This window comes from Anneissia japonica, unplaced genomic scaffold, assembly GCF_011630105.1.
Source record: "Anneissia japonica isolate Jap-2015-1 unplaced genomic scaffold, ASM1163010v1 scaffold640_len1575945_cov177, whole genome shotgun sequence".
Classification (NCBI taxonomy): domain Eukaryota; kingdom Metazoa; phylum Echinodermata; class Crinoidea; order Comatulida; family Comatulidae; genus Anneissia; species Anneissia japonica.
The window spans coordinates 590,948-602,960 of record NW_022684376.1 but is presented as its reverse complement, the minus strand read 5'-3'; the positions used below and the strand labels follow the sequence as shown (position 1 = coordinate 602,960).

General features: G+C 34.0%; 1 long non-coding RNA gene across 1 annotated transcript in view; it reads left to right on the top strand.

The window, feature by feature from the left end:
• The first annotated feature begins 1,529 nt into the window (after nt 1-1,529).
• The window catches only part of LOC117104895, a 12,889-nt gene continuing 2,405 nt past the window's right edge, over nt 1,530-12,013 (top strand). The window contains exons 1-2 of the long non-coding RNA XR_004444834.1: nt 1,530-1,660; nt 8,799-8,867. This is a non-coding gene — a long non-coding RNA (uncharacterized LOC117104895). The remainder of the gene's footprint in view (nt 1,661-8,798; nt 8,868-12,013) is intronic.

Below are 12,013 nucleotides of genomic sequence, written 5' to 3'. Positions count from 1 at the left end.
ATTTGATACTACGTCTAGAAGTGTAGAGATACGAACCCTATTTAATAGGGTTCGTATCTCTACACTTCTAGACGTAGTATCAAATTCTAGACGTAGTATCAAAACAGTTTTTAGTAATACTAAAAACTGTTGAATTCTAAATGATTACAAAATGACCAAGCATATAAATGAATCGGTATAAAATGATATTCAAAGATATTATACAGCTATTATAGACCGCTAATGTTTGTTTTGCATGTCTATCTCACACCGTCACTCACAAATTAACGTATGTAAAAATTGGTCGTAAAATTTGATTGTTGACCATTAAAATCTATTGTAAATATTTATTTGAATCCGTACACCGATTTTGTTTCAAGTTGTTTGTTTTCAATATTATAGCTGTTTCATTAGGCCCTACGATGACAATGTTTTGAAATCGTACTGTATAACACTCCAAAAATGTTTTTTTTTTATGGGCAAACAACAGAAGCCTCTGAATTTTTTACAAGTTGACCAAGCGTGTTGCTGCATCATTATTGTTCAGTTACGATCACTATTCAGAGAGCAGCAGGCTGATAATTTGTTTTTCACACAGCTATTAGATGTCGTTGTTGGTAACTTTTTTTTTTAAATTGTGAGTGTAAATATTCTTTAGTGTGTTAACTGTAGATAAGAATTGTAGATAAATAATGCACATAAAATCAATTGCCGATGGAGAATGGCGTCAGTAATCTGATTAGTCCCATATTAATAGTACCGATATTTTGAATACTCCTCTTCCGCGAATTGTTTTATTGACAGTGACTCATCTAATTCTTATATAATCACTTTCAACATTTTAATCTAAATAGTTCACCATATCGTAAAATTTTGAATACTGTACCCACCCAATTTGTTGGCGATCGTCAGTGTATGTTATGTTAATGAAACATATCATAATGTACAACAAGGGAATGTGTATTACAATATGCCAGTACGTATTTTTTAGATTTTGACGCACTCCGTTCTCTGTCTCTTATACACATCTAGATGTGTATAAGAGACAGCCTATTAATAAGGTCCATGTTCCAATCAATGGCGTTTGTGAACATGTGCACTGAATATATATATATATATATATAGGCCTATATATAGCAAAAATAAGAGGTTTAACAGTAGGTTTGATTAAGCATTTTATTACTATTTAGTTTCGTGCTACATGGTGCAACACTCTTCAGATGAAGTTACCTAATGATTAAGATAGATTCTTGACACAGACAATCGCATGTAGCCAAAAATGAGTTCATATTATTCTTTCAAAGACATTTGTTTATAGTGCCGTGATTGGCTACAAGTTGATATAATATATGACGTCATAAATAGGAGAGCATTACACTTTGACAGTGTGCGTAATTATAAACTTTTAATTGAATTTTTAAGGTTTCCACGAATTTTTCGGTAGCGTCCTTAATTCTAGACTCCGTTTGCCGCTCGGTTTCTCTACCAACTGAGATGAGACACTATACCCTGCTCTATACTTGGTTTCTGGAAATTCTGTTCTTAGAGTGCTTTTTGATAAAAATGTTAGATATTTACTGTTTACGTGCACATGTGGTTGAACATCCTGGGCGTTGATATCTAGGCCTAGGCCTACAGTTTTGTTCAATAATAGTGGAAATTAAAGCAATTAAATTTTTATGTAAGTAGAGGACAGTTGTTATTAGGGTTTTTAAAAGGCAATATGTATCAGGTGTGGTCCATGGACTCCGTGTATTAAGTAACTCAGGCTGAATATATTCTGTACTGTATCTGTCATATATATATAGTTGCACTCAGCCGCGTAGTAGGCTAGGCAGTGCATCCAAAGACAATCATAACAAAAAAAGACCTAGGCCTAGGCTCTATGGCTAGGCCAAAGTAAAAAAGTCTATCCATCACAAAAATCTACAAATAAAAAAAATAAAAAAATAGCACGTACCAACAGAAAAAAAAAAATGGGTTCAAGATCAACTAAAAACTAAACCAACAAAAGATTCAATCCAACTAGGCCTAGCGAAAATATAGTAAACAAAAATAATGGGGGGGAGACAGGTTGAAGGGAGGGTCACGCTCCGATGGCGATGGCTCATCCAACATTGTCCTTACACTTAACAGACTGTATCTACTCTACACAGGGATGTAGTTATGGTGGGTACCTACACAGTAAGCTAACTTCATGACCATACACCCCAGGTATGCAACCATTGTAAGCTCTGGGGGCTGCAGTTCCAATTTGTTGAGAGACCAGCGGCGGGCCGACATAAATTGTGAACTTTTTTCTTGTCAGCCCCAACTACAGTATTTCTTTTTTTATACTGTAGTGTAGATTTGAAATAGAAGGGGCCAGGGAAGAACATTCACAGATACAGTACTACATACAGTAGGGGGAAAATACCACCTCAGGCCCAACATTGTTGGGGCTGAAGACAATTTCTGGTTATGGCACCTCTAGATGGTTGGAAATGGCACTCAGATTTAAATTTGAATATAATTTTTTTCTTCCATTTTATTTTAGCCTAGTCCATCCAGCAACCCAGTCCTACAGTTTAGTCTAGGTGTCATTTACGTTAGGCCAAATAAATTTTACGAAATGCATGAAATCTGGCTAATTCACATCAGTAAAAATTCCTCTCTCTATCATTAGTGGTTGGGGATACATATGGTATGTATCAAGTCTAGTGCTTTTTTTGTTTGCTTTCAATGTGTCTACTTTGTATAGTGAGAAAATAGTACAGTAGCTGTTTCCTATCGACCATCTTGGATTTGCCTTTTCAGAGTGAAAAAGTTCCCTTGCATTCTCCTTTTTTTTCAAAATACAGTATTAAGACAAGAAACTACTTTTGTTTTTTTTTTCCTTGGTCTTAAGCTAGGTCTATGTAGAATCTTGAAATCCCTGGAATAGACCCCTTCTAGGCCTAGGCAACTAAAAGAATCCTGTACTGAATATTAATTATTATTTAATTTACATACCTTTTATACAATACAAATTACAGTACAGATGGGAAAGTTAATATATTTAATTGAATTAATATATTAACTTTCTGTTACCTTCTCTTTTTCTGGATAGCCATGGTAATTTTGCTTAAAAGCAGTAAAATAATAAAAAGTAATATACAGTAAATCTAAACTTCAGCAGTAAAAAAGTTGTAATTTTAAGATATTGTAAGATATAGTAAAGTATAATAAGATAATAAGATATAGTAAGATATTGTTTATGGAATTAAAATTGGAAAATGTATAGACTAATTTTATTGTAGTAGTATAGACCATTGATTGTTTTCATTTCTTTCTATGATTATGGCCTAATCAATACCTCCAAAATTAAGACTAACTACTATGTAAATATTTCACTCTGTGTAGGCCCCATAAATTGATAATATTCCAGAGATCCTAATTTAAAAAAAAAAAAAAAACAGGGACAATGTTTTCTTACATTGGTTGTACTATGGAGAAATTAGTTGTACGGTACTGTATTTTGGGGTCTCCCTTTGTCGAGGAGATTAAGACGAACTATAGCTGAAATTATACATGATATCACCATACCAAGCCACGCCCCCTCGCATGGGCGTCAATCGGTGGGGCACAGGGGGACATGTTTCCCCCCCCCCCACTTTTCAAAGTAGGGGAACATCATATCGATTGTTCCCCCCCCCACTTTTCACCAATCTTCTATAATTAAAACCCCACTTTTAAAAGAATGTAAAGAATAACAATTACGCATGACTCATAAATTTTGTCTGTTTTCCAAGTGCAGTACGTATTTTGCGGACCTAAGCCAAGTAAAAATGCAATTGTTTATACATATCGTAACCATCTCAGAAACCACTAGATCGATTTTATGGGTGCAGCGGTTATCAGACGCTAAATTTATTGTGAAAACAATGTACTGAACGTTGTTAAAATTGGAAGCGTGTATGCTTATTATGCCAATATTTTTACAAACTCAAAAGTGCACAATTTCTACTGTAAACGATTTATTCCTTTTGTATACCTGTACGTATGTGTTTAATATTATCTACATACATAGGATTACTGTTTTTCCTAATTTCAAAAAAAATATAGTTTTAAATAGTCAATTGAATTTTATGTAGCTATTATTAAATAATAATTTTACAGGCTTTGACATGGACATGTCCATCTATTTTGATTTAGTGATACAAAAATTTTACTCCAGTGTTACCATGACGCAATCTCGCAATGACTTCACAATAATCAGTGGCGGAATCAAGTGGGGTCGAGCTGACCCTAAATTTTTTTATTTTATTATTTTTTAAAAATGGAAAAAAAGGAAAATTATAATTAGAATTTAGGTCTGAGAGTGCCATTTCCGGCAATCTAGAGGTGTCATAATCATAAACTTTCTTTCCTCAGCCCCAACCTTGGTGGGGCTGATCTACTCTCCCAAATTGTGCAAGTCCCTCCCTGTTCCCCCTCTATTTTGCTTTCCTCCTGGAGCCGCAACTGATAATGATAAATTTAGTAAATCACCTTAATGTTTGTGAAAATGCTAACTAATGTTTTGTGTGCTCCCTATCTTCCTAGTCCTGTTTGATTGTAAATTAGACAGTATTATTTCCACTCACAATGGTGTAGTCGCAATATTGCTTACACAAAAGTGAAATTCAAAATGAGGAGAAAAGCAAAAACCTCTTAATTGATTTTAAAAGTACTGTAAAAAGACTAAATTTATGACTGTTTTAAGTTTGTTATTTGTTTTTCATGGTTCGAATTTTGAATACGTCACAAGCTAATCAGTAGATATATAATAAATCATTATTTTTATGAATGTTTTTGCACGAAATATATAATCGGGCATAATTATGGCTAAAAGGATAATTTTAAAAACTTTTTATGTTGAGTATTTCAGTGGCAGATTCAAGGGGCCCAGCTGGCCCACCATCCCTATGTTTTTTTTTTTTAATTTTAAAAGTAGAGAAAAATGAAAATAATATTCAAATTAAGTCTGAGAGTGCCATTTCCGACCAACTAGAGGTGCCATAATCATAAATTTTCTTACTCAACCCCAACCATGCTGGGGCTGATGTGGTCTACACTCTCCATCTGCAAAAGTCCCTCTCTGGGCTCAGCTCTGTTTCAAATTACTGGATCCGCCACTGGATATTTTGAAAATTTCGTATGGAAATAAATGTTAATTGCATTGCTTAAAATCAATTAAAATGCTATAGGCGCGAGAGCTTTCGGGTGCTTCGCCCCTGGTCCCAAACCAAGGCTTCAGCCTACGGCCCAAGGCTTTATTTTTCATTTGTCGTCCCCCCCCCACTTTTAACCACGGATCGACGCCCTTACCCCCTGGACTGAATTGGTTGTATTTAGCAACTACCAAAATATCCACTCACCTGGCACAGTGGTTGGGGATGAGGTGAGCAAATTTTTAACATAGATACCTAGATTCCTGGAAGTGGCATATTCAGACTCAAAAATAAGTTTTCAAAGCAGTGTTATCAACAGAATACATGCCCCGGGCCTGCTGCAAATGGTTAGGCATCATATTAGCGCCCCACTTAATCCATTTTCCCCATTAGTGTTCACTCCCCATGTCAATACCCTATGCCACTAGATATAGTCAGCTACAACACTCGGAAAAAGCCACACTCTTGTGTAAACAATGTTAGAGTAGGGGTGCCTAGGTGGTGTTTCTATATAGAAAAACTTTTTCTAAAAATTGGCCGGAAATTTATTTATTTTTAGCAATGTTGCGTGGTCCCAGATCAAAATGGTGTACAGTATGTCAGCAATTTCTGGTTTCAACCCCATGCATATCCTAAAATAATACCATTTTCACATTGGGAGTTTATATTAAAGGGGTTGAGTTAAGATAAATATATTTTTACCATATATGGCCAAGATACATATCTTCCAGTTGTGTAAGTTTCATTTGAATTCCTAACTATCTATGTAGTCATTTTACCCCTCAAATTTAGGGTACGGGATTCAATTTTTGAGCTGCGACCATTTTTGGATTGTCATAAATCTGTGATTTGATGTTTGATTGGAATAATCTTGCACTTGGATATAGTCTATATCCCAAATAACTAATTGCCACTAAAATATTTGGTCTAGGGCCAGTAGTTGACCACACAACCTGAACCTGAATCTTAAAATAATTAATTTTGCTCAAATAAAACTGATTTTAAAATGCTCATAACTTTTTATTGCCATTCAGAGCTTGATTCTGATGCCATTATGTATACATTATGTATACGGACACCTTAAGTCATTGCTTTTTAAGCAACTTTGTGAATTCATGCAAGAGAATACAGAACATATACACCATTTTATCGGGTCTATTTTGAAACAGCGCCACCAAAATCTTGCAACTTTTACTGGGGGGCTTCAAGCGGCCTCGTCTGAGCAGCTGACTAGTTACAAATAGAGCACCGCGCAGCGAATAGTGCTGCTAGTCCTTTGGTATAGCAGCAGTAGACAACATATAAGATCTTTGCTAATTACTGTACCTGTATTGAAATAGCTTTTGTAAGTCTTAGACTTGTTTTTAATATAAACATTTCATTCTTTTTCCCATTTAAAGTATTTGTGCTCGTTAGCAATTTAGTTTTATTGTTTAATTAATCCATGATGCTAAGTACGGAAGTGAAATGCCAGGCCTCTGGAAGTCCCCAGTGGTAGTTGCCAGGTTATTGGAAATTTTCAATTTATTTAGCGAAAATGGTGTATGAGGTACACACTCCTGTTTGACTTCATAATAAATGTGAAAATAATTTAATAGCCTCTATTTACCAAACATGACTTTTCCTTGAAAATTTATAGGCTATCAATTATTATATATATAGACAACCCCTTAATAATTCCAATATTCCACACTGCTACTAAACTTCCCTTCCTACCAAACTGTATCAAATGCCTTTTACGATGCAATACTTTTAAGGGTATAAGATGTAGTCTTTGCCAGTCGCCGCGCCAGGATTTCCCCGACGGGGAGTCCAAGGTCCCCGACGAGGGGGGCTGATGTCCCTGATGAGAAAAAAGTGGGCGTGGTCAGGCGTCGCTAAAACCCACTAAACCTTTCGAAATTGGTCCGGGGGGATAAAACCCTCCAAAAATATGACACTTTAAGAGTTTCAAAAGCTTATTTAGAGACATATCCCCGTTTGATTTTATTAATTTATTCATTCATTCCAGTAAATTAATCCTTTAAAAAAATTTTTTTTTTTCAATTTAAATGATATTTACCTTGTATACATCTGCCTTTTTGTATATTTTTAATATTTTTTGCAATAATAATTATAATAATATATAATTTATGGTTTTTTTTTTTTGTTTTTTTTTTAATATAGATTTTTTTTGTATTGTCTTTGTCTAATGCTGTAATTGAAAAAAATAAGTTCACGAAACAAGTTATAAAAAAAGTTTCGCCAGTATTGATGTTGTACTTTTGCGGTGAATCATCTTCTCTTTGAAATGATCCGTTTGGTGGAATACCGTCAATGATGAATAAACTTGCACTTGGGGGTCCATGAAGACTTTTAACATGCCCCGAAGGGTCCACAAATCCAAAAAGGTTGGGAACCACTGCAATAATGTGTCTGGGGCGAATGTAGGGTCAGACGGTGGGGTCACACACCCTTCCCCCCCACCTTAAATTGTATTAAGAAAATTAATAATGTATTGTATAGTTGATATGAAGATAAATTAAATTAAATCTGGTATGAGAGTGCAATTTCTGGGCACCTAGAGGTTCATATTCCCAGGTGGTGTGCACTCTCACCACCCACCAAATCCTGCATCTGCCCCAGTGTGTAATGGCAAAAAAACTCCTATGATCTGTTTTAAAAACATAGTATCTAATATTAATATTTGATTTAAACTATTCCTTTAATCATGTTATCATTTATTCTTCCCATGTCATTTTTGCTGCTGTAACTTTGTGTACAATTACCACCATAAGTACAATCCAAGTCCAAGTCTTGAAATGCATGCCATTGTGTTGGAATTCAATAGACATAATTAAATCCAATGGCATGCATTTCAGTACTTGGAGTATGTATTATACTTTCTTAGGCAAGACTTTTTTTATTCCTTGTCTCGTGTACTTATTATTATTTTTTATTTAGCTAATAGTTTTGCCAAAATTATCCAGATGGAGGAAAAAATAAAAATAAAATTTTATTGGTGAATGTAAAATGGGATGGTTAAATGCTTCAAATTTATATAGTTAGGAAGAAATATACATATCTTATTTTTGGAGATTTCAAGGCAGTGTAGGGCATAATAAAAATAAAGAAAAACCTATTTTTTTCTGAAATGGCCAAAAATAAAATTTTCTTTTTATTCAAAATCAACAATATTTGCAGTCGCAGGTTCGCAAAAACAAGGTATAAAAAAACGCTCTGTATTACCACCATGTTTTTAATAATTTAATACTAGTGGTGGATCCAGAAATTTATATTAGATCACCTCAGCAAAAAATTATGATTATGGCACATCTAGATGGACAAAAATGCCATTCAGGACTTATTAAATTGTAATATAATTTTCTTTTGTTTTTTTCATTTTAAAATTTTGCAAAGTTTAGGGGCTAGCTGCCCTCACCCCCTCCCCTCCCCCACCTCCTTGAATCTGCCACTGAGTACCTTGATAATGAGAAAGATTTTATTTATTTGTTCAGATATTTTCATTTGTTTTTGTCATTCCCTGGCTCCATCACTGATTAATCCATGTATTTTACTTGCATATTTATGATTTTTTATGAATATTTATAGTTTTATATTCATTATAATTTATACAAAATATATTTATTTTTATCTTCAATATTTCAGAATGTGAAAAGTTTGAGTGATCTTCAAGCCATGAATACTGTACACCACCACCTCTTTACCTTGCAGCAGGTGAGGAAATGATTTTCAATTTCATAAAGGCTTAAAAACAAAGTTATGTTGGCGTAACCCGACCGACCCTAAAATATCGACCGACCCTAGACTTTTTTTATTTAATTTTCATGATACAAGTTTACATTAGAAAAGTAGGCATGGTCGGACGTCACTCAAAATGTTTCAAAAGTGGTCCAAGGGCGAAAAATATGACAATTAGGGGCTTTAAAGGCTTATATAATTGATTTTATAGATTTCAAGGTCTTTGCTGAATATTGTGGCAGTAAAAAAAAAAAAAAAATCCCTACCTATCTACCTTATTTTTTTGGGGGCCTGTTATGCCAACATAACATTTTTCAGTTTTTTCTGTTTCCATACGCAGATTTTGGAAATAAAGATTACAGTACTTGTAAATACTAGTGCATAATAACTAATTATAAACAAATTAGGGGAAAAAAATTAATGATTAATGAAATACAGATTTTTGAAAATTTGAAAACTGGGGGAAAAGGTGGAAAAAAAGGGTGGTTGCATCCCATTTTCCACCAGTTTTTGAATATTCAAAAACTGTATCTCATTAACTGCACTTCCAAGTGTTTTGTCAAATATACATTTTGTGTCTTAGAAAAATCAAATTGTACATAAAAAAAAAAAAAAAAAAAAAGCCAGGGTCCTGGACCTCAGGCTTTAAAAAGATAGGATAACAGAATGAATTTTCTGGCTTTCATGTAATTTTTGAGAGTTAACCTTGTACTATATCATCATCTATTATAAATTTTCTTCACATTAGTTAGATTTAATAACATAATAATAATAGTATAGGTTCATAATAAGAATGTTGAGAATAGTGGTGATAATTTTAATAATCTGTAATACTATTTTAATATAATTTTGAAAAAAACCTTTTAAAAAATATTGAAAACTTCGACTAACATATTAAAAAAAATTTTTTCAGCATTTGGCTGCTGTTATAATTTTAATGTTTTATTTACCGGAATAAACAGCTATTAATAAATAAATAAATAAATAAAATTAGTGCTACCTGTTTTCAAAAAATGCAGAATGCATATCGTGTTAAATAGTGTTAGGCCTTGCTAATTATTAATATGCATCCCAGTGGCGTAGGTATACTGTAGGCATTGCAGCCAACACAAAGCACTGCGGCCAGGGCTATTTTAGAGGCTTGGGGCTATTATCAGTGATACTTTTTTTGAAATTATATAAAACTGTATATTAATATAAATTTTTAAAAACTGTCGAAATATTGAATCTCAACACAATAGCGTGTATTCAATACTTGGAGTATGTATTATATAACTGTAAATTATTATAAATTTTTAAAAACTGTCAATGAAAAGTAATGCAGTTATAAATCTTCTTGTTTTTTTCTTTTTAACATTTTGTCCATACTTCTGGGATTCCCAAAATTACTGGGGGGTCCAGTTTTTGACCAATTTTTAAAGATTCCATTTTATTTACGTCTGACAATCAGTGACAATCAGTGTGATAGACTATCTTATTGCCAATAATTAGGAGCCTTTAAGGCGAGACTATTTATATCTTGCTTGGCGAACCAGCCGCCCGCCAGTATTAAGTATGATTTTGGATAAAAATAAAATTTTATTTTTGGCCAATTAGTGCAGCCGCTGCCATGAAAAATGGAAAATTTCAGAAAAAAATATAAGCATTTATGTTATTCTGCCTGCAGCTGCCTTAAAATCTCCAAAAATAAGATAAGTACTGTATATTTCTTTCTAATTATATAAATTTAAAGCATTTACCATCCTATTACTGTACACTACATTCAAGACTCACCAATAACATTTTATTTTTATTTTCTTCTCCGTCTGGAGTTTTTTGGCAAAACTATTTACTAAATAAAAAAACAACATTTTATTATTTTTGTTTCGCCCTTATCGAACGATCTTTAAAAAAAATAAGTTCAGGAAACAAGGAATAAAAAAAGTCTCCCCTAATAAAACTGTAGTGATGTTGTACTGTTGTGGTGAATCATCTTCTCCCTGTAATCTTGTTATCCTTTTGGTGGAATACCGTCAGTGATGAGTAAACTGGCACTTGGGGGTCCATGAAGACTTTTAACATGCCCTGAAGGGTCCACGAATCCATAAATGTTAGGTACCACTGCAATAATATGTGTGGAGCGGATGTAGGAGTGTGCAGACAGTGCGATTGCACAACCACCCACCCTCTCCCCCCCCCAAATTGTATTAAGAAAAGTAATTGTATTGTATAGTTGATATAAAGATAAATTATTAATTAAACCTGTATGAGAGTGCAATTTCTTGGCGCCTAGAGGTCCATATTCTCAAAATGTTCCCACCTCAGAGCCCCAACCATGGTGGGGCTGAGGTGGTGTGGACTCTCAGCACCACCTACAGTACCACCAAATCTTGCATCTGCCCCAGGTGTGTAATGGGAAAAAGCCCTATGATCTGTTTTAAAAACAGAATCTATTAATATTTGATTTAAACTATTCTTTCAATTATGTTATCATTTATTCTTCCCATGTCATTGTTGCTGCTGTAGCATTGTATAAAATTGCCGTACAATAATACCACTATAAGAAAGTACAATACATACTGTACACCAAGTCTTGAAATGCACACCATCTTTTTGGGATTCAATAGACATAATTAATGTTGGAATATTGAATTCAAACACAGTGGCATGCATTTCAATATTTAGAGCACAAGTGGGCGAAATGTGGCCCGCGAGCTGCATGCGGCCTGACAGATTTTTTTGCGGCCCACGAAAATGAATTAAAAACCCTATGTGTGCGGCCCGCCAAGCAACAATGGCTTGAAAACACCTTGTTTTTTATGACCCGACACCGATCATATGTAAAAAATAACATTAAAAGTGAGAATAAAGTGATGTAAATGTAGTGCTTGGAGGTTTTTGGAAGCTCACTGGAAACATCAAAGTGTGTGTGCCCTCAGTGTTAATTCAAAAATTAATTTTGGCCCTTCGACAAATTTTTATGCCCACCCCTGACTTAGAGTATGTATTATACTTTCTTATCTGAGATTTATACAGTGGACTTTCTGGTTTTTGGAGAACGCTCCGTATTCCCACCATGTTTTCAATAATTTAGTACCAGTGGTGGATACAGAAATTTATATTAGATCACCTCAGCAAAAAAT